This window comes from Acipenser ruthenus, chromosome 1 (assembly GCF_902713425.1).
Source record: "Acipenser ruthenus chromosome 1, fAciRut3.2 maternal haplotype, whole genome shotgun sequence".
Lineage (NCBI taxonomy): Eukaryota > Metazoa > Chordata > Actinopteri > Acipenseriformes > Acipenseridae > Acipenser > Acipenser ruthenus.
In genome coordinates, this window is record NC_081189.1 from 38,582,714 (window position 1) to 38,604,043 (window position 21,330).

General features: G+C 36.2%; 1 pseudogene; it reads right to left on the reverse strand.

Annotated features, from left to right (window-relative positions):
- Positions 1-514: 514 nt before the first annotated feature.
- Positions 515-19,999, reverse strand: LOC117421236 (calcyphosin-like protein; annotated as a pseudogene).
- Between the last annotated feature and the right edge of the window lie 1,331 nt (positions 20,000-21,330).

Genomic DNA, 21,330 nt, shown 5'->3' on the forward strand with positions numbered 1-21,330 from the left:
TAATAGGTTGTCAAAGCCTTTATAGAATAATCACTCTCTTTTTGTTTATCTTACATTTTTAAACAATTTTAATACATTTACTATAAAATGAACCTGCGCACTTGATAGAAAAGCAATAAGACGCTCTTCCATTGTCTGCAACATCAGATGCAGCCAGAGTTCTGCTTTTTGTCGTGAAAGTGCGGCTTATCTTTATTGACTTCACTTATGCAAGTTACAGTAACACTATAGGCACCCCTGTGAATGGAGCATGTATAAATTGTGAAATTTGCCCCTGCCACTACACCTGCTAATATTTTACAAACCATCCAATCTAAATTAATCTAATGCAGATCTATACAATAGTCGTCTGTTTTCTGTGTTATTTGGATTAAAGGTGACACACTGAAATATATTATCAAACCTCACAATGCTGTCCAAAATGGGTTTTTTGAAGAGAAATGTTTTGTTACTCACAGGTCATATTCGTAAAAAAAAAAATAATAATAAAAAAATAAATCAAGACAGATTACTACATTAACAACCTGCTCCTTTAATGTAAGGTTTGTGTCGACACATCACAACAAATATTAACATCTGTACAACACAATTATTATTGTTTATTTTTTTAAAAACAATGTAGGCTAAAGGAATTGAAGAACAGTCATTGGTAAAATAATAAACATAAATGTTCACTGATTTTGTGACTACAACCCTAAAATTGTACAAAGAAAAATATAAAGTTGCTGCAGATATGAAAGAAAACATGTTTTCTTTTCTCATTTGTGCATGATTGTTACTGTTTTCTTGTAATTCAACTATTATATTCATGCATTCGATAATAATTGGGTAAAACTACCACATAAGAGTACTGGACTGAAATAAAATAAATATATTCATGGCTTTACAATCAAATCTTTGTCTTTATATAACCCCCCTGGGACAGTCTGGATGTGCAATAAAAAGTCATTACATCTAGAAGAGTCTAGCAGGCAGAAAGCCCAGCCTACCAGATAAGGAAGGGCTAACACAATAGCACAAAATGATAGAATCCTCCCGTGGCTAATTGAAGGCAGTCCTGCAGAAGTACTGTAATGAACAGCTTTCCAAAGTGCTACAACAGAAGTAAGCTATTCTAGTCAACTGGTTTAATAGGTACACGGAAATTAGTAATTGCTTACAACAGGATCCGTGGTTTAAATAACAAAAAAACTGGAAGATCAAGGCTGTCCACCCCTTTTCTCTAATCAATGATAAACCTTAAATCGTGTGCATTTTCTTGTCAAACCACTAAGGAAAAGTGTTGATGGCACATACAAAGCTATCATCTGTTGCTTGTATATGGTTTGTAATCAGCTGGTTTCACAGTCCTTTACTATCAGTAACTTGGACTAGCTCACCAAAGGTACTGCAACATTAGGCAGTCTAAGCCATATAAGAGTTAGCAAATTATGTGTAAAATTTAGAGCTAGAAAAACTACAACAAAATCAGTGTCTCCGTGAAGGCTGTCCACACCCACTGTATGCTGATAAAACACATTAAGAAAATAAAGAGGGCTAGAAAAAGTTAACACCTAGAAAAGGAACTACAGCTATGGCCAAATGTTTTGCATCACCCTATAGAATTAACTCATTTTGCTTCATAAAGTTGAATGAAACCTGCTGAATAATGTTACCTTAACATACTGAATTACAAACCACTTTGTAGTTTTCCATATGCTTAACCAATAACTGACAAAAATTGAAACATCAGTAGAGTTATGCTTTGTTTCTAAGTGCTTCCCAGAAAGCAATCAGGGTTCAAATGAGAACTACATGAAAATAGAGATATGGATCTGGAACCAAAATAAATGGCCTCTTAAAAAATCTGCTTTCAAATTGGACAGACTTGAATTAAAATAAATAAATAAATAAATTTACCTCAAAAGGTTGTGTTTTTTTTTATCCAAGGGAGAAAAGGTTTTGTGTCATGGACTTGGAATGCTTTGGTCACAGTAGAGCTGTTAATCTGCACAAAATTGCTGTTAACATGACCAAAGAATGTTAGCGTGGGAAGACATGCCTTGCACCTGACTAGCTTTTATTCACCCTGACTTCATTATGGAGCCACACTGTGAGCACTCTCATCCACACACTGAAAAGCCTGCAAAAGGGAAGAACAAAGGGGATGATCTGTTGAACACATGGAATATCATCTCCAGGTTTGTTCTGCTAAAACATATCCTTCATAAAGATCAATGTTATGTTCAGGTCCAGATATCCAATCGTAATTTTTTTTTTTTTTTTTTTACTGTACTCATGTTTGAAGACATAACATTCATTCAAACATATCTAAAAAAACAAAACAAAAAAAAGTATTCACTGTAAATCACTTCTATGATTTTTTAAGTCCAGGTAAACTTAAGCCTCAAATCACAGTTTCCATGCATTCTTCATCATCACAATGAAATAGACATCGTTGTCAATAGAGGCACTGACTCCAGAGTAATAATTTATAAATTCCTCTTTGGTAACCTGCACCAGAATAATAAAAAATGGGGAAAAAAAGCAGTTGTTATAATTTGCACTTGAAGAAAACACAAATGGATACAACATTCCAGAGTTTTCTTCAATATCAGCGTGACAGAACTCCACTTCAAAGCAAATTGAAATATGTGTTCACTATTGCATGTGCACTGTATAAATCAAGCAGACATGTAACTAGTGTTTTATTTTCACTATTATGAAACCTGTATTTAAAAACAATCTTGAATAGTTTTATGCATACAAATGCTACTTATTCCAGGGCTGTCTGACTGCTCTTGAGCCATATGCTGTAGAGCTCAATGAGCAACAACATATCTCTTTTGATTTATAAGTTAATGATCTCTTTTTAGGCTGTCAATGGGTTTGAAAAGAAAGGCTGTCTTTGGCACTGTCAAAATACAAAACAAAATACTAAAGCAGTGTTTTACTCTGGATTAAAAATGTTGATAGTATTTATTCAGCTTTTAAGTTTTAGTAACCTAAAAATATTGAAGGTTACATTCTTATATTCGGCTGTATGGGATGAAACTGAATCAAGCACAAGCAGGACTGCTGTACTGTTGTTTAATGATTGGTTCAATTTAGAAGGCCTGACCCTAAATTGCAAAATTTCATTTTATATTACATCCACATAAAACCAAGAATTGAACTGGAATATTTGTACAGATTGTTAGTATACAGACACAGTAATCCTTTCAAGGCCATAGATATAGCAAAATAATTCCAATAAATTGTACCTAATATGTATTGCCATCACTTGTAAACGTGTATTAGATTTTTAGTGGAGAAATGTATTGCTATTGCAATGCTACAGTTCTACTTCAAGGCCGGGCCACATACAAGAATGCAGCAGACATTGATAGCACGTGAGGCAGAGGAAAGCAGTGACTGGTTACTGGGAAGGCAAGTTTTTTTTTTTTTTTTTTTTTTTAATTCTCATATATATATATATATATATATATATATATATATATATATATATATATATATATATATATATATATATATATATACACATTCTGATGCAAGTCATTTATTACCTGTCAGTAACCTGTTGTTGCTTTCCCTATGATGTGTTTTCAATGTCAACTGCAGTCCTCCATGTAACTGCCATGAAATTACAATTCAAAAAAATGAAATACACGTCAACCATAATGTGTGCGTCTTAGTCCCAAAATCCTCATTCTTAATTTTCGGTTTCAGAAAGACTTTTGCAAGACCAGACAAAAAAAATACACACATACATATATATATATATATATATATATATATACATATATATACATATATATATACATATATATATATATATATATATATACATATACATATATATATATATATATATATATACATATATATACATATACATATATATATATATATATATATATATATATATATATATATATATATATATATATATATATATATATATCTTATTTAAGCTTGAATGGGATTACTGCCTCCTAAATTCAGAAGAAAATCTACAAATATCGGCAGTGTTCTAAATGAGTACTAATGACTACTGAATTAATGAATAATTCAGAAAATGATTCAATGGTTAGTTAGTAACACACTCATATGTTAGTTCTACTTCTTTACAACAAAGAAGAAAACAGCTGGAAAGGTTTTGTGTTGAATCACAAGGTCAAGACATCAGTCTCTGTGAATTAGGAAGGAATCTCACACACATGCAATTAGTGCTGTAGTGTTTATATTCCTGAATGCAGGTGGCTAGATGGAGGTTAGTTACCCTAAAGCTCACATGTTGCATATTAGTTTAGTTTCCAGGCATTTTTCATCATGATGACAAAGTAGACATCGATGTCAATCGAGGCGCTGACTCCAGCATAGTAGTTTAGAAACTCCTCTTTAGTAACCTAGTAGTAAAAGCAGTCACATAACAAATAAAGCAGTTACATACATGCAGGGAATAATAAGACACAGCAGCTTTCAAGCAGTCCTAAAAGAAACATTGTTTTAGTATAAACAAAAAAAGGATATTATATATATATATATATATATATATATATATATATATATATATATATATATATATATATTAGTTTTTAATTCAAGAATATGCTGATTTATCCAATACAATACTATAGATTAAAATGTACATTTGCTCCCTTCAAAATGAATTCCTGTGTTGTGGGCACATTTAACTGAAGTAAGCATAACTGTAATCAGAGCATATGCACTACAGTACAAGAAGTGATTAGGTAATGGTATACTTTATTTTGCATTTGCATTATTTTTGCATTTGAAAAATCTATGTATATTGTTTATTAAAGTTGTTCCTGTTAATAAAAAAAAAAACAAGAAATAGTTTTTAAATCCTTGGTTAACTTAACACCCACAACTGCCATTTCTGTGTTATATCAGCCAGTCTGATTGATTTCAGCCCATTGAATGGAAGATTAAAAGGACTGTCATCACATATTATTATTATTAATTTCTTAGCAGACACCCTTATCCAGGGCAACTTACAATTGTTACAAGGTATAAATTATTTTTACATACAATTACTGGAGCAATCTGGAGCAATCTAGGTAAAGTACCTTGCTCAAGGTAAGTTTCAAATGTTCTTCCTCGGTTATGTAGAAGTGTAGAGATAACTGAAATACAAATAATATTTGTTATTTAGAGACATTTTATGAAGGGCCCAATAGCACTCTTAATAAGATCCTGAAGAAGAGATGTGTATTTAAAAAGGGCCGGTGCACAGCACTTTGAAATAACAACTAATGTAGGTTACGCTATTGATTCCCGAGTTTCATTTTAAAATAAAAACATCATTTTAAAGAAGAATTAGGGGGGGAAGAATTAGGACTTGGAATTGGAACTGGAATTAGGAAATGATTTTAAAAAGGAACTGGAATTGAAAAAAGGGAACTGACCCCAACCCTGGTGGAGACAGCCTGAGGACCGAGGGTAGGAGTCATTTCTAGAGTGCAGAGGGTATGGAAAGATAGCATATTTGAAGCAGAATCCCTTGGATCCTTTAAGGCCCAGCTCAACAAAGTTCTGAGATCAATTAGCTAGCTACTAGATGGGCCGAATGGCCTCCCTGTTCTTATTTATGTTTTTATGTTGCCATTTAAAATAATTTAGACTCTTATGGCATCTTTCTTTCGCAGACTGCATGGATTTTTGTTTCATCATCGAGACACAAGGAGGCCTCTAAGCAGTGCTTAATTTATACAGAAAGAGGTGCCGGGGCGCAAGCAGTGACAATAATAGTAGAGTTCTTAGAACCACACATTCAAAATCACAAAAAGTATATCTGAAATAGTACTGTACTGTACTAGTGTTACAAGTTTACAATCACGTATTCAACATATGAAGGAATATGATACGAAATACAGCCACAAAATGAAGGATCATTGTTTGTTAACAGGTCGCCACTTTATTATTGTTAGCAATATGAAAGAAAACTAAATATTGCACCTTTTTCACACCATTAAGAAACCATTTCCTACCTGCAAAGCATGAAACACTAGAAACCCTACATACTCTGGTCTCCTCACTGTATTCAGGCCTGAATGCTTCTGCTGCCTCGCTGCGGCACATGTTCGCATTGAAATGCTGTAGCATGTTTTGGCTCCGGACAAAATCTTTGCAGCAAATCCACAGACTCCTAAAGCCATAACTGACTTGCAGCATGCTGGACAGAGACTCGTTACCCATCCTGTTCCTGTGCTTGGACTTCACTATGTTCATCTGAGAGAACATTCGTTTTCACATCAGCAATGCTTTAGAGGCCAGGCCAGTAGGGAGAGTGAACAGGGATAGTTCTTTACAGCCCCATTCACCACTAGTATCTTTGAAGTCGTAAACTTTCACCCCAAACTCTGCTGCATTTTTAGTCCACTGCTGGAAGCTGATGTCTTTATACTGAGTATCTATGATGCCTAAGTCACCTTTAAACATCCTCATCATGGAGACAGACGTGAGAGAAGATTTGGCCTGTGAGAGAATAACTGATGGGTTAAATGCTGACATTGATTTCCAAATATTAATATTTGCTGAAAGTCTTAATTGTACTTGTTTAGCTGCTTCTAGAACAAAGTACCAGCATCTACTTTCAGTTTTGTTTCCTGTGCATTATCAAGGTTTGCATCTGCCAAAAGCAGCACTAAAACCGTCGAACATGGAGGGTGCAATAATGTTGTTTATCAATATCGTACATTTTGTATGATGCAGGTTCACATCTTTCTCAAAACATGATCCAACAAACTCTTCCAGGTGATCAAGAGAACTAACTGCTGTGTGGCAAGCAACGTAACAGGCCAGTTTAAGCTCTGTTTGGTGCATGGTTGTAGAAGATTTAGACAAAGTCAATCCAATATCTGTTAGGCACATGAAGGAAAACAGCTGAGCATTTTTATTGTGTATGTCTGTGCTCATGTGCTGAACAAGGTTGGTGCGTTGTGTGCACGTATTTCACATTTACAGTACCTGCAGGCAGCTTTGCTCCGTCTCCTGTAACTGGTTTAATCCAATCTTTTAGGTTCTTCTCTTGCTCCCACTCTTTACAATACATTCAATCGTCCTTAGCCCACTTATAATAATAATAATAATAATAATCTTAATTTTTACATAGCACCTTTCATAGTGGACCACCACCCCAAAGCGCTTTACAAGATTCAAGACTAGAGTGTGTGAACTATGCATCAGCTGCAGCGTCACTTACAACAACGTCTCACCCGAAAGACGGAGCACAAGGAGGTTAAGTGACTTGCTCAGGGTCACACAATGAGTCAGTGGCTGAGTTGGGATTTGAACTGGGGACCTCCTAGTTACAAGCCCGTTTCTTTCACCACTGGACCACACAGCCTCCTATATTGTGATATTTTACAACCAACTACGTGACATGAACTCTACAAAGCATGAATAAAAATGCATTCAACATCCACATTCAACATAGGCAAAACCGCAGTCCCGAGTGGGATGAGCAAGCAGCAATGGCCGTCAGCAAAATAGATCAAATGCAGTGGCTATTAACCAGTCAACCTTACCACATATAGAGAGAAACGCAGGACCAAATGGGGGGGTTCTACCGTTTTAAAAGAAGCACAAAAACAAGCAACCATTTTGAAAACAAGCCCAAACAACTTTGCTTATAATATAATGCATAGACGTGGCACACTACCTTCAAGTAAGAAAACAAACACAAAAATTGGGTCGTGAATCAATAGAAAACAGATGGCTGTCGTGTGGAAGCGCTGACGGCCCGCAGCATGAGCAACAGCACATCAATACCCCGCCTCCGCTCTCACGTCACTCAGCTGCCTCGTACCAAAAACGAGCATCCCTGGCAGCAGACTCTAAATGCTAAATTCTCAAACAGCATGCGTTTGAGAGCAAAGAATAGTATGACATTTTTAACTTTCATAACAGCCCCGGCACAAATTAAGCACTGCCAAGTTGGTAATAATTTGCTGTATAAAAAAGTTCCAGGTTAAAAAAAATCTTAAACAGGAAAATTCTCCATGTTCAAGGGAGAAAGATTGTTACATTAAATCTTTTATGTTTATTTATTTTTTCTTATTTTGCTTATTAAATTTTTGCTATATTAACCTATGCTGACTAAGTGCCAATTACTTTATACAGTAATAATTAAAATCACATACTTTAGGTAAACACATCATGTAGTCAACCTGGAAAAAATAAATAAATAAATAAATAAAGTTTGGTTTAATTTGTCCCAGTTCTGATGACATGTTCCCATAGTCATGTCTAGTGTTGCCTGGTCTCCAGTCACCTTGCTGCAAATCAAAGATGTTTTGCCAATACAAGAAAGTAATGCAGCGATGTCAGAAAAGCTGTGTGTTTTCTTTTATGTTTTAGAACAACATACCTTTCCATCTTTATCATAAGGAGAATCAAAGCTATCAAGGAAAGTCCTGAAAACCTGATCCCCCGTCCACTCTCCATTTTGATATTTGGGGTGATACTTTGCGTTGTAAACTCTTCGCAGGTCTTCAATCGTTATAACCTCATCACCTGTCTTGTCAAGTTTTCGAAAAGCTTGCATGATGACTTCTTTTCTTGTATTGGACATGGGTGGCTACAGAAAATGATCATATATACTGTATTATTCAGATTTCCCAGTTCTGTTGAACCTATATTTTAAGCTTCTGCTAATTTGCTGGTCTAACACACAGAATGAATGGATTACTTCATATGACGTACATTTTCCTAAAAAAATCATTTATTTACCTTTGTGTTTGTTCTATAAAATACTCCTCAAAGCTAATTGTGGAGAATTGAGGTGCGAAAGCATATCAGTGTTGCACAAGATTTGGTGCACAATGCTTCGTCTACAGTGCTTCAGAGCACAGCGCAAAACTGATCTGCTTCCCCACCATGAGACTTGAGGAGTCTTTAAGAAGCCATTTTTGCTGTAACGGTTAGTAAATATGGCAAATCATGACCTAAGCAAACACAACAATGGAGATTAATACAGAGCACACATAACAGGTAAGAAATTAAATACATTAGGAAAATGAAAAGGATATTAGGTCTTTGTTATGCCCCTCTCAAACACATAACCATGCTTCTCCACATTTTTTGCCTGGCTTTTGCCAGTTAGAAATACATGCAATCGTACCTTCAATATCAAAGGGAAAGTAAACAAAAAAGGAAGTGGTGGGGGCTGTTGGGGTGTTATGAAAGTGTGTATTATGTTCATTGTTTTTAGTAATCTAAATTGAACAACAGAACAGGTCTACAAAAAGGTGTGTTGTTTGTTTGTGAATATAAATAACTGGTATGGGTTTGATGTTTTATTATGCTTACATATTACATTTTTTTAAGCAGGAAGGGTGGGATGTGATTAAAAATACAATCAACAATTTATATAAAAAAAAAAAAAACTGTGAAGTGCCTTTCCCAGATGAGTATTACCTGTAACCATTCTCAAGGTGTTATAAAATTGGGTGTGTGCTGGCACACTTACAAGCATATTTTACTAAACAGGAAGCAAAAAGTACAGAGCATGTTGTTTTTTTTCCGGCATGACTGGCACTCAATAACATCAGTAAAAAGGTGAGTTTTTTTTTTTTTTTTTCTGTTTATCAAACTTTTAACAATCTCCTTTTTAACAGTAATGTGAGATTTTATTAGCAAAGAAAACTCTCTGCTCAGGTACATACAGTACCTACAGTATATACAATAGAAAACAATACTAATAGTACAGTGATATACAACAAACACACAAATTACATTATAGGGCAGCAGTATGGAGTAGTGGTTAGGGCTCTGGACTCTTGACCGTAAGTAAAAATTAATGCAATTGTATGTAAAAATAATGTGTTATCTTGTAACAATTGTAAGTTGCCCTGGATAAGGATGTCTGCTAAGAAATAGATTAAGTTTTACCACTATTTCCTGCTGTTGCTACTGCACATACAAAAAAAAAAGACCTCTTGAAATGTGTGACTCAATATTTACCCTTAATGAAATGAGGAATTCATCAAAGTCTATCGTTCCGCTTCCGTCTCTGTCAAACTTTCTGAAAAGTTACATTGCATCTTCCTTCTCTATCATCACTCCATAATCGTTTACCCCTTTCAGGAACTCTTTGAAATCAAGTGATCTGTTGTTATCATCATCCATGATCTTGAAAGTCCTGAATAATGAAATATAAGCACCCTGTGAACAACATGTCAAGCCATAGCTTTTGGTTTGTTTGTCTGTGAGGCCCCCCTGTGGATCTATTCTGCCATAACACCATCTTTCATTTTGTCTAACAGATTAATATAGTAAACCATCTCAAAGCTAAATTGAGAAAATGTGCATTTAAAAATAAATAAATACAGGGTTAGAAACTCACCCTAGCCCTATGCCCAGTCCTGGGTTTTCCAACTACCATTAAGTAAGTATATTATTTAAATAATTCATTAGCCAAGAGTTTCAACAACCCCTGTTAAACATATTGTTCTTCCTCTATATTTACATGCAGCTTCTAATAGTCAACTTACAGATGCAGGTGAGACTTATGTTGAATATACCTGAATAAGGGTAGTTCTGAAACCCACTACTTGGTGCAGGGCTAGCAGAAATTTCTAACCCTGTATATACCGGTATATATGTTTTTCCTCAAAAGAGCCAACTTCCCAATGTTTCGATATGGGCTATCAAGGGAAAGTGTGTTTATAAAGTTTTATTCTGTGAAAACAAACAGTGGAAGTACTTACAGGCTTTGATGCCATGGTAACTACACTCATTTATTTCTATTTAAATCTACTGATGTGTTTGTGATGATATTTATTATTATTTTATTATTATTATTATTTATTTCTTAGCAGACGCCCTTATCCAGGGCAACTTACAATTGTTACAAGATATCACATTATTTAATGACGTAACTATCTGCTATTCCTTTCTATTTAAACTTTCAGGCATCATTGTATTAAGTCTACTAATCTGTTTATTTTCCTTTATTCCTCTGTAATGCACATTATCTCATTTTATTTCATGTTATGTTCATTTTTTGTAAAGGGTTGAACTGTTGGTTAAATGTACGTTTTTATTTCTTAATTGACAGGTGATTCTGTATTCTTTTATATTATGTTGTACCTGTCTCTCCTACGTATTTTATTGTGTTTCATTTTTGGCAAAATACACTATAAACAAGTTTGCTAGTTTTGCAAGACAGTTTTCTTACGACTGAATATCTATTTTCTCTATTTGCGATTTCACTTCTCTTTACAAATATATTTGCATACTTTAATGTGTCTATGATCCGTTAATGTTTACTGTGGACCAAAATGTCAGCTATATTTGCATATTTTCTAAAAACCACTACCGCTGCTTTTGGAAATATTATTTTCATTTTTTTTTTTTAAATTATGAAGTATGCGTAAATGCTTCCAAACTATTTTTGTCCTTATACCCAGTCCTTTAGGAATGGCTCTTTTTGTATGGATAGGATGTGCAGATGACACATGTAGGTACTGATATATCAGTAGGTTTCGGGCAAAGATCTGTTTTAATAGTTTAACCAAGAATTACATTTCAGATTTTGTCTACCGTAGATCCACTGAAATGTTAGGGTGGATATTATTTGCTGCTTTATGAAACTGGAAAAGAGATTCTTCTCCATGTGTCCATATTCCAAATATGTAATCCACATATTTTATGTATTCTACAGGTTTATTTATACAGGTTTATAACTTATTTCCAAACATAAAATACCTATTTCCTAAAACTATCTTGATCATATTTAATACCTCTTCTGTAGGTATTATGTTTTTCTCTTTTCTGTTATCCAGTGCCTCTTTACATGCTTCTAAAGTTTCATTCCTAGGAACACTGGGGTACAGGGATTTTACATCCATGCAAATTAAAATAGTATTCTCTGGAAGTTTAGTCTTTTATTCTATTCATTCTTTTCATTCCTTTAACATTGCTAGGTAAACTTTCAACACGTGGTTGCAGCTGCTTCTCAGCTATTTCCGCAATAATGTGAGTTGAGTTATCAATTGTGCTGACAATCATTCGCATCAGGTATTTTTCTTTGTGGATTTATGGATTACCTCTAACCAAACCTGTTCTTGGATTTTGTGGGAGCATGTCATTTATGTAAATTATTTTAATATAAATCAATGTTTATACATTCTTTCTGCAAAAATTCTGTCTTTTTTATTATGTTATTAGTTTTTACTTCTTCATGTACTTCTTCATGTGAACTCAAATTAAGTATTGATCGATCTCCTATTTAAATGTATATTAGCAATGTCACCATTATCCCTGTCACCCTCTTCTTGTGTGGAAAATATTACTTGCTTGTTTTCATGCATATTTTTTGTGCTATGCAGATATATGTCGAATACAGTGTTGTAGATGAAAAGCTGCTTCCTATGTACTGTACTTTCTGTGCTGTCGTTCAAACTCACTCCAATGGCATACCTGCCACCAGACCATGTGACTTGCAGCACAGAAACCAAGATGCATACTTGCATATCCTGATTAAGAAGAAAAAAAAGTGAAGATTTTAATCACAATAAAGTGATCATATATATATATATATATATATATATATATATATATATATATATATATATATATATATATATATATATATATATACACACAGTACTGTGCAAAAGTTTTAGGCAGGTGTGAAAAAATGCTGTAAAGTAAGAATGCTTTCAAAAATAGACATGTTAATAGTTTATATTTATCAATTAACAAAATGCAAAGTGAGTGAACAGAAGAAAAATCTACATCAAATCAATATTTGGTGTGACCACCCTTTGCCTTCAAAACAGCATCAATTCTTCTAGGTACACTTGCACACAGTTTTTGAAGGAACTCGGCAGATAGGTTGGCCCAAACATCTTGGAGAACTAACCACAGTTCTTCTGTGGATTAGGCAGCCTCAGTTGCTTCTCTCTCTTCATGTAATCCCAGACAGACTCGATGATGTTGAGATCAGGGCTCTGTGGGGGCCATACCATCACTTCCAGGACTCCTTGTTCTTCTTTACGCTGAAGATAGTTCTTAATGACTTTTGCTGTATGTTTGGGGTCGTTGTCATGCTGCAGAATAAATTTGGGGCCAATCAGATGCCTCCCTGATGGTATTGCATGATGGATAAGTATCTGCCTGTACTTCTCAGCATTGAGGAGACCATTAATTCTGAACAAATCCCCAACTCCATTTGCAGAAATGCAGCCCCAAACTTGCAAGGAACCTCCACCATGCTTCACTGTTGCCTGCAGACACTCATTCGTGTACCGTTCTCCAGCCCTTCGGCGAACAAACTGCCTTCTGCTACAGCCAAATATTTCAAATTTTGACTCATCAGTCCAGAGCACCTGCTGCCATTTTTCTGCACCCCAGTTCCTGTGTTTTTGTGCATAGTTGAGTCGCTTGGCCTTGTTTCCACGTCGGAGGTATGGCTTTTTGGCCGCAAGTCTTCCATGAAGGCCACTTCTGACCAGACTTCTCTGGACAGTAGATGGGTGTACCAGGGTCCCACTGTTTTCTGCCAATTCTGAGCTGATGGCACTGTTGGACATCTTCCGATTGCGAAGGGAAGTAAGCATGATGTGTCTTTCATCTGCTGCAGTAAGTTTCCTTGGCCGACCACTGCGTCTACGGTCCTCAACGTTGCCCGTTTCTTTGTGCTTCTTCAAAAGAGCTTGGACAGCACATCTGGAAACCCCTGTCTGCCTTGAAATTTCTGCCTGGGAGAGACCTTGCTGATGCAGTATAACTACCTTGTGTCTTGTTGCTGTGCTCAGTCTTGCCATGGTGTATGACTTTTGACAGTAAACTGTCTTCAGCAACCTCACCTTGTTAGCTGAGTTTGGCTGTTCCTCACCCAGTTTCATTCCTCCTACACAGCTGTTTCTGTTTCAGTTAATGATTGTGTTTCAACCTACATATTGAATTGATGATGATTAGCACCTGTTTGGTATAATTGTTTAATCATACACCTGACTATATGCCTACAAAATCCCTGACTTTGTGCAAGTGTACCTAGAAGAATTGATGCTGTTTTGAAGGCAAAGGGTGGTCACACCAAATATGGATTTGATTTAGATTTTTCTTCTGTTCACTCACTTTGCATTTAGTTAATTGATAAATATAATCTATTAACATGTCTATTTTTGAAAGCATTCTTACTTTACAGCATTTTTTCACACCTGCCTAAAACTTTTGCACAGTACTGTATATATATATATATATATATAAATTAAAATGATGGTTATCATTCCTTTAAGCTATGTAAGAAACAAGCATTCTTTCTGACAGTTCTAAGAATGTGTTCTAAGAATTTACTTATCAAAGGTGATGTCACATTGTAAAATAAAAACATATTGCAGATTTCTTTAATACCTGCCAAGTCCTTTGATGCCAGATGATCCCCGTGCTAAGCACTGCAGTCGTAGTTTCTCAATAGGGTCTGAGCATTGTGAGAGTTGCTTTTTGGCATTTATAGACATTTCTCGGTCGTGTCTTGCTGTACCAGCCATTATGGTCCTACAAAAAAAAAAGGTACCTTAAAAACACGTAAAGCTGCACAATGGCAACAGAGAATGTTATGTGCATGTTTTACTTAAACAGAAGATTAATTAGTTTCTTAAAAACAAGCAAATTTTTGTTGTTTCTTTTTTAATTAAAAATGTTTCTAAGTACATAAAGTACACAGCAAATGTATATGACATTTCATCAGACTGAACCACTATATATAAGGGTTAAAAAGTAAGAATTGTACTTGCCAGTACAGTATATCATTCTTTTACATTAGAATTTACTTTTTAAAAAAAAACAAAAAACAGCAGTGAGATACTGATCATGTATCTGTATCTTCGTTGAACGTTTTTTAGATTGTCTTCGAATGAACTAATAAAAGCGTGAAAATGATCCCAATACCAGAGTTGTCCATACAATACTCTCTTTGGAGAGGATAATTCGCAATAGAGTTCAGTTAACACCTAAGTTCGGTTCGTTTGTGCAGGTGTGCGCACCAAAGAAGAGGACTAGGAGTCACCTGAAAAGGTGGTCTCGGCTCGATTGAGGGAACTGTAATGCGTTTTCCCTTCAAAGTCGGCCAGTGTGAAATCGCGTTAGAATTCACAATGCAACACAAACCGAACCAAATGTGTTCGAAGTTTGAAGTATTGGCACCCCCTGTCTTAACTCAAATAATGAACCTGCAATCTTTACAGTACTCGCTAGCACAGGGGTCAGGAACCTTTTTACCTAGAAGAGCCAAACAAACAAAAAGTTTGAGAGAAATTTTTCAAAAGAGCCACAGCAAATTTTACACTCGTGTATTAGAAATATTTGCGAATTTTTATGTAACAACAACAGCAGTAATATAAGACTTGCGCTGGTAGTAGTTCTGGTAGTTATTGCCACCTACTGGTGTTGTATATAACGCTGTTTTTTTTTTTTCACTCAGTGACACCCATGCTAACTGTAGGCTACTACACACAATACTACATAAAAAGTGCTATATTTTGTTCACTGACATAGTGCTGGTTTCTAGCACTCCTAAGACACCACAAAAATTGAGAAACAGGCATCATAAACAAGTGATTAACAAGAAGTGCATTGCACCCTACTCACATTAATGAGATTTCTGTTGCTGCATGGTTTTGCTGAGTGCTTTGTAGTTGGGGTCGTAACTGGTGAGATTCAGCTTCATGCAGGCATTCAGGCTTTCATCCGTTAACCTTGAGCGCAGGTTGGTTTTGATGTTGTTCAGATGCGAGAAGGACTGCTCGCATGTGTATGTTGAGCCAAACATTGTCAGCACAGCAACACTGACACGATGCAATGTGCTGAAAGTGGATGGAAGTTCATTCCAGGTTTTCAGGATGAGATTGTCTTCGCGTTGGTGTTTTCTCATATCTGCCCACTTATGTTGCTTTGCCAGTTCTGCCCGCTGACGAGCGAGGCTTTCCAGTTCGGAATTCAAAGTGAAAAATTTTGACACCGACATATCGGACACCTTCAGTTCAGCAGCTTCCAGCTCAAAATCTTCAATGGAGATGCCAGGGATGACACTCAGGTTTTGTGCGTCCACGGTGCACACATGTGGCTGAGTTATGACTTTGAACAAATCGGCATGTCTGCGGAAGTCCGCAAAACATGATTTGAATGACATCAGTAAATCAGACGTGAAGGCTTCGAGCTGCCTGAGGTCGAAATGATGAGCGGGGTCCCTCGCTAAGCAATCCTCTCTGTACGCTTGCAATGTTTTGAAGTGCAGGAGATGGCCACTTTCAATGTCCCTGATAAACAGCTCCAGCTTTGTTTCAAATGCAAACACTGCCTGTTGCAGGGACAAGATTGTGTTCGTTTAAACAGGCAGCAAAGCAGGTGAGTACTTTTCCCCTGGATAACCAACGAATATTGCTGTGCAGTAGCAGCCCTGGATAATTACTCCTCACTTCATCCAACAAGGCCTTAAACTGGCGATCATTCAAAGCTCGGGCCACAATGAAGTTCACAATGCGAACGACCAATGACATCACTTCGCGAAGTTCCTCTCCACACGACTGAGCACACAGTGCCTCTTGATGCACAATGCAATGAAAGTTTAAGATGGGCCGCTTCTCTTGCTCACACAGAAGGGCAACGAATCCTTTATGTTTCCCTAACATACTGGGTGCTCCATCAGTACACATGGATATAAGTTTATTCAGTGGTAGCTTTTTCTCCGTAGCAAAGTCCTTCAGAGATTTTAACACATCCTCACCTCTTGTTGTATCTTTCATCGGCAAAACAGCGAGACTCTCTTCACGCACTGTATCACCCGTCACATACCGCCCGACTATGCTTAGCTGTGCTACATTGCTCACATCGGTAGACTCATCCAAGGAAAGAGAAAAGTAACTACTTGAACTGATGTCGTTGATCTGCATCTCCTCTATCTGGCGAGCCATCACGAGTGCCCGATCATGAACAGTTCTTGCTGACAAAGGCATGTCTTCGATTTTTTGGATAATTTCATCCTTGTCTGGGAGGTCGTTAAACAGTTCTTTAGCCACAATGAGCATGCAGCCCTTAATGTACTCCCCATCTGTAAATGGTTTCCCGCTCCACACAATCTCCAGAGCGCCAGCAAAGCTCGCAGAATTCAGATTCCCGCCTTTGTTAGTCCATGCTAGCAGCTGCTGCTGTCCGGTTTGCATTCTCCGCTGAAGCTCAGCGCAAGCTTTTTTCCTGCAGTCCCCATCGGGATATTTTGCGGCGAACGCTGCATGGTGCGTCTCAAAATGTCTCTTAACATTTGACTTTTTGAGCGACGCAATACGTTCATTACAAATGAGACACACTGCGGACCCCGACTTCTCCACAAATGCAAATTGATCCGTCCATTCGGGCTGGAATGAACGGTAATCGTCGTCTTTTTTTCTTTTCACCATCTTGCTCTCGTTGATGATGATTTTTAATTTAGCTAGCTAGCTAGTTGTTTAACTTGACCAGGACATGACACAGGTCTAACTATGTCGTCCAATTAAAATCCAGCTCTCTGAAAGGTAGGCTAGCTACAGGCCAAACGCCGCTGTGAATCACATTAAGCTGCGAGTCTCTTTCCTAAATATTTTGAACGTATTTTATTTAATTTTACACATTCATAATTATACATTAATCAAGTATGCTAATAGTTTAAAAATAATTTTATCATCATGTTCGAAGCTGTATTTTCAGTCAACATTTGAAAATTGGAGAGCCATATAAAATCCTGAAAAGAGCCATATATGGCTCGCGAGCCATAGGTTCCCGACCCCTGCGCTAGCATGAATGAGTGTTCAAGAAACTTCAAAAACAGAGCATTGCTAAATAAGTATAGTTTAAAACACAATATTTATTCAACTAAATACATCAGAGAATAACACTGTTTCCATTTCTCATTTTGCTCATTTTATTCTGCCAGGGCACTGTATATATTATAATTATTATTTTTACATTATTATTTTTACGTTACATATATAAATAACTTGGCCTCTCGCATAATTGGTCTTTCTGCCTTGACACAATTTTTCTGCGTTTATGTGTAATTACAATACAATCATATTGAGGAATATCCCCTAGAAAGTGTCCTGGGGGCCTCAGATGATTCTAGGGCATTTGCCATTTACTCCCACCGTTCACTTCCACAGCTCTACAACCTCAAACCCAATACCTAACCCTAAACCTAACCATTAAGAATGATCTGATAATGCCCTCAGAACACTTTCTATGGGATATACTTATTCCTGTGTGCTGCGGCAGAACACTGCATGTTTAGTAATGAACATCCGTCGGGGCAATAACAGGAAGATATCATTTTGGTCACGTGCACAAATCCAGACGCTCAGATTCACTTAAAAATACGCAGTGTGAAAACAAACGCATTCTGGTGCGATTACAATCGATAAGACGAACGTGAACTGGTTTGAGGACAAATGCAGTTTAGATATTCTGGCCAATCGAAGCAAAATTGCAACAGTTTAGTTCGTTTGCAATTTAATTCTAAATCGGATCTTCACAAACGAACTAGATATGAAAGGGCCCCGTGTCAACTGAACTCAAGTGCGAATTAATTATCCTCTCCAAACAAACTAGGTGTGAAAGGGCCCCAAGAGTACTATAACATGTTACTGTAAATACAGAAATAATAAGAATACATTTGAACAGTCTTCACTACGCAAATTGGTTTCCCGTCCATAGCTTTCAAACAGCATATCGTGATATGATCTTTGCATAAAACAGATAAATAAACGTAAATTACAGAAATAGTGATTTTTACATCGTTTTAGGGACATTTACTGAGTTTTAAAAAAAGACAAAGAGCGTTATTATCCAATTTCAAACACCTTTTTTTTTTTTTTTTTTTACCAGTCTCACTTTTACTACACGAGTCCTGTTTTACCAGTTCTTTGGTTTAATTAACATGGCGAATGCCACGTATTATCTTAATATATAAAGTAAACTTCCAAAATAATAGTTAATATTAACTTGCAGTATTCTGACATTCTATGCAACAATATTAGCTTTTTGCCTAAGGTAGCCTATTAATCAACAAATTGCGATTAAAATGAGATCAAGTTGACACTTAAATAAAATAACCATTATATCAAAGTTAAAGTTTAAATTAGGTTTGAATGAAATACACACGTTTTTAATTGCAAGTAAAGTCTTACCTCTTTTGTAACCTGAAAATTGCAACCACAGACGCTTCGTTCCAAACTCCTACAACCTACTGTGGTAGCAGAGGTCCCTCCCCTAGCCTCGGGGGTTGTCTTGGTCAAACCAAAAGTCTTTTGTGTGATTGGTGTACCAATCAATGAGAAAAAAAAAACTTCTATGAACGTAACACACACAGCAGTTGTTATTGGCTTCCACGCTTCAGTGTTTCCAAGGAAACGCACAGAGTAAGGAATGCGGATACGTGTGTTTAAATTTTAACACAAGGAAGCTGGTAAAACACTAGGAAACGTGTTCTTTTTAATTATGTTTTCAAGCAACTCTCCTCCAGTGCATTTTACAAAGCATTATTTTTATATTAGCCTATAGTTACGAGAATGTATGTAAATTAAAAGTGAGAAAAAATAAAACGACGTAATTATGCCTATAAATACATTGATCTATATCGAATAAATTGGTAGAGCTCATCAGCATACTTTCTGTTTGGTTCATGTTCACAAAGAAATACACTACAGATAAGGCGTACAGGTATGCAGCCAGTGAAGCCTAGACAAGATAACCAGGAAAAACAAATAAGGTGCGCATCAAGCAAGAATCTGCAGAAATAAAAGGTCATATTCACTTTCCCTGTATAAACAGCCCTCAAATTTGAAACTTCAGGTTATTCAAGTACAATTATACCTACTGACAAACTGCCTTGGTGTTGGTGCTACTAGCTAATAGATAACTGGAGCACGCAAATGCAAGCTTGACAGAAAAGATGGCTTGCACCTTATGATAGGGGAGCAACTGTTCTGGCATGGAGCATCGAAAGAACCCTTAGGGAGACTAGAAAGGATTTAAATTAAGCAGACGGAGGGCCGCCCACGCAACGTTTGATAGGCTGCACAAAAATGTTAGTTTATCAGCCCAGGTGATTATTAGTTGTTAGTTGCTTTGGAAATTAATTATATCCTGTGGTTACTGAGTAAAGCTCGGCCATGCAGCATTTGACCGGCTGCACAAAACGTGACAGAGTAAGCGGCTTTGTGAGATGATATTAAGAGAGGTAATTTTTCAAAGAACCTGTGGTGCATGGCGAGTGGATTTGTATGATATTAAGCGAGGTGATATAAAACGGGTTCATCTCTATTTTGTATTAGTATGCTAATTCTTTGTTCTATTTCAAATGGTGTAAACTTTGCACAGGAACAAATGCTGTTTTGGTTTTGAATGGATTTGAATTTGCTTAGTGTTTAAGTACTGAGAAACCCCAAGCTTGTTGTGTACTGCTTCAGTGCAGTGGGATTGAAATACAAATAAATACAAATCCTATCTTCTTTTTTTTAATGGGTAGATTGCCGTGCGTGTAATTATTATTGACAGCCCCACAATAGTAGGGCAGTAAAATATATAGTCTATATTTTTATTTTATCGTATTGTATTTTTATAGAGGGCATGGGCAGTATTTTACTGTAAATAGGCGGTTAATTAAAAAGAGTGAGGGGCTGTATGTTACCGTTACTGCCGCTAATGAGAAATTATTGTAACTAAATTATTTTTATATGCAAGATGTGTTTATGTCAAAATGTGAAACCAGAAATCTGTGAAAAATAAAACGAAAAATGATAAACAATAAAAATAATTTCACAGGGCTCTACCAATTATCAATTTATTGTAATGAAATTTGGGTAGTTAATTTGATTTAACACTTAGGTCTCTCTTTGTATTAGTGCTGCACTAATAGGATGTACCTGTACTGGCCCTGTGGGCACAAAGTGAATAAACTAAACTATATTTTCTGATTAACAGGTATTGGTATGATATCGACACAACACAGTATTCATTTAATTTGATTGTCTTTCAACCCAAACTGCCATATTTGAAATTGAGTAATCTTCTCAGCCTGAATTTTGGGTCTCTACCAAATCCCTTTTGTAATTAGTGGTGTGATCAATCCGGAACCTGTCTATTCTGGAATCCGGCATGATTTTTAAGTCTCTTCTGCCTAAAATCTGACTCTGCAATCCAACAACGGGTCATGTGATTTTTCTTTTCTAATTTTAGAACTAGTATAAAAAACTAAACAAAGCAAAAGTCAGAGGTTGTGTATATACTCACATGTCCCGTCAGCACTATGATGAAGTGTGCAGTTGCTGAACAGCTTATAAAGCATCT